The sequence below is a fragment of the Octopus bimaculoides genome, chromosome 9 (genome assembly GCF_001194135.2).
Source record: "Octopus bimaculoides isolate UCB-OBI-ISO-001 chromosome 9, ASM119413v2, whole genome shotgun sequence".
Classification (NCBI taxonomy): Eukaryota; Metazoa; Mollusca; class Cephalopoda; order Octopoda; family Octopodidae; genus Octopus; species Octopus bimaculoides.
The window spans coordinates 2,018,823-2,021,770 of NC_068989.1; the positions used below are offsets into that span (position 1 = coordinate 2,018,823).

General features: G+C 38.4%; 1 protein-coding gene across 1 annotated transcript in view; it reads right to left on the bottom strand.

Moving 5' to 3' along the window:
- Positions 1–2,547, bottom strand: part of LOC106872565 (nucleolar protein 10) — a 24,273-nt gene extending 21,726 nt beyond the window's left edge. Inside the window, exon 1 of the mRNA XM_014919596.2 lies at positions 2,147–2,547. The gene's annotated coding sequence lies outside the window, so the exon portion shown is untranslated. The remainder of the gene's footprint in view (positions 1–2,146) is intronic.
- Between the last annotated feature and the right edge of the window lie 401 nt (positions 2,548–2,948).

The window sequence follows — 2,948 nt, forward strand, 5'->3', positions numbered from 1 at the left end:
TGTGTGTGTGTGTGTGTGTGTGTGTGTGTGTGTGTGTGTGTGTGTGTGTGTGTGTGTGTGTGTGTGTGTGTGTGTCTCAATGTATAAATGTATCTATTTCTGTATGTTTGTGTGTGCATTTTCTATTAGATGTACGTGCTTTCGTATGTGTGTGTACTGTAGGTGCTTAAATCTTGTGTTTTTATGTCGTGGGACTGTCTTCACATATATATATGTGTCTCACTGCTACACGCGAGCGCCCTCTCCTGTTATTTCTCTCTGTTTTTCTCCTCGTCTAGCGTATCTTTTTCATTTTATACTCTTCAACCTCACACCATTTGCCCACTTTTCTCCCTATTTTTCTCTTCATTTCTTGTCCTCTTCCTTCTGTTCTCCTTTCTAGTACAATTACCCTCTAGCAGAACACAATCATTTTAATCCCATCAAGTGAATGTGACGGGTACTGGTATAGCAAGAGTATCCCAACCTTCAGGGCCAATGCCTCAATGAATTCACGCGGACCCTCGTAAATTGAGCTGGTTCAAACAATCCTCATTGAGAGAGAGAGAGAGAGAGAGAAAGAGAGAGAGAGAGAGAGAAAGAGAGAGAGAGAGAGAGAAAGAGAGAGTGTGTGAGAGAGAGAGAGAGAGAGAGAGAGAGAGAGAGAGAGAGAGAGAGAGAAAGAGAGTGAGAGAGAGAGTTATTTTCTGGCAAATGAGAGTTGTCAGAAACGTTAGCACGACGGGTGAAATGCTTAGCGGTATTTCGTCTGTTTTTATGTTCTGAGTTCAAATTCCCCCGAGGTCGACTTTGCCTTTCATCCTTTTGGGGTCGATAAATTAAGTACCAGTTGCGTACTGTAGTCGATCTAATCGACTGGTCCCCTCCTCCAAAATTTCGGGCCTTGTGCCTAGATTAGAAAAGTTGAGAGTATCGTCTGTTCTGTCTGCTGTTATGCTACTTAAAAATATCCCTTCCTCCATATCTACGTCTACATTTACTACACCGAATTTAACGAGCAAACAAATAATTATCTTATTTTAAATTGTTCATTTACAGCACAAGTATTTACTAATTAAACTTTTAATACTCACAAAGATAAATATTTCAACACTTATTTAATTGTTACTTTTTTGTATGAAATAGTATCTCTGATCTATAATCCTTGCAGTGGAACTGAACCCGAGACTACGTGATCGCAAAGCAAGCTTCTTAACCACACAGTCAAGCCTGTAATAGAAGAGGCGCAAGAAACCCTATTCCATTTAAGCAAGCTGAAGACATGCTTCGATCTCGTAATGAAAGTATTGTTGTTCTTTGCTGCGTTCGTTCGAAGAATATATGACAAGAAACACGAATTTTAAGCGCAATTATTTATTGCTATTTACTGACTGTCGGCGTCGTTTCGCTTGGCAACATGACAACGTATATATTTGTGCATTAGTGTAATAGAACAATTGTAAATACGAGGTGAATATAATATGTATGCATGCATAAGCATATGTATATGTAGTACCTACACACACAAACGCACAGGCGTATATAGGCGTTATACATACATCTTCACATATGTTCCGTATGCTTGCTTCAAAAACTGTGTCTTAAAAAAAGACCAACTTAAAAACCGTCGGAGACTGACTAAATACCAGGAGTGAGATTGTTTCTTCATGTCCGCAAGTTACAAAACATATCTTAGCGGGAATTAAGGCTAAACCTCTAAACACATCACAACGCATTCCGGTTTTGGTTGAGTAATTTTTTGATATTCGTAAAACTACTTATATTACCCGCGCAGTTGATTATCACCCTTTGGTTTCCCTCTGTCTTTTTCTAAATGCGCATGCTCATTAAAACCTCGATTACATCGAACGCAGTTACAAAACCGTCTTGTTTTTATTTTGATCAGGAAACCCTTGGTACCTGTATTTCACAAGGCGTGTGTGTTTCTTATTTATATCATTACTCTCTTAGTTGTTGAACTTCACTCCGCACATACACACACACACACACATTTAGAAAGTTACCCGATTATTGCACGAGATAAGACATAAATAAGAATCCATTAAGAAAATGTAAGATATAAATAACCCCAAGAAAAAAAAAGAAATATAGTTCTAAGAATTTCCAGTGTAAAACATCCTGAAAACAATACATTTACATTACTTACCGTGTCTCTTCGATTTATCCTTCCAAATTGGTCACTACAGACGCATGATGTACGAAAGTAAGAATCGACAACTGCTAAGCGGAAATTTTAACGCCGAAAGGGATGTGGACAGACTACATTTCCAATGCAGGAAGGAAGTAGAGATCTTAAGTCTGTATTAACAACCTGTGAAGTCTGGCTAATAACACAGCAGCAACATCTGCATCACAGAAAAGTGTTTAGCAATTATCGCGGTGAGGTTAACGATTGTGAAAGTAGTAACACCACCAGAAGAGAGAATATACTACAGTGGAAGAAAAGTGTTCGCTTGAAATACTACCTGTCTTAAAGTAACATAGAAATATCGTAAATGACACAACGGAAACGAAACGAGCCAGCAAGAGGCTTGTTTAGTGTATGTTATGAGCCTAGCTAATAGGAACAACAGTTTAAGCAATCTTAAATCGTACTCAACAGTTTTAGAGAAGGGGATCTTAGATAATGATGTTTAAGGTTTTCTGCGTCTCAGAAAAGCAAGATGTTCACGACTGGAATGGATTTAGTCATTGTGTCAACTCAACCGAGTAAAGGCGGTGCCCCAGCATGGTCGCAATCAGGTAACTGAAACGAGTAAAAGAATAAAAGAAGAATATATTATATATGGTCATCACTCAGGTACTGCCCAAGCCACCCTTCCTCCCACCATCCACCTCTCCTACTATCATAAGCACAAACACACACACAAACACACACACAAACACACACACACACACATGCACAAACACGTATATATATATATATATATATATATATATATATATAT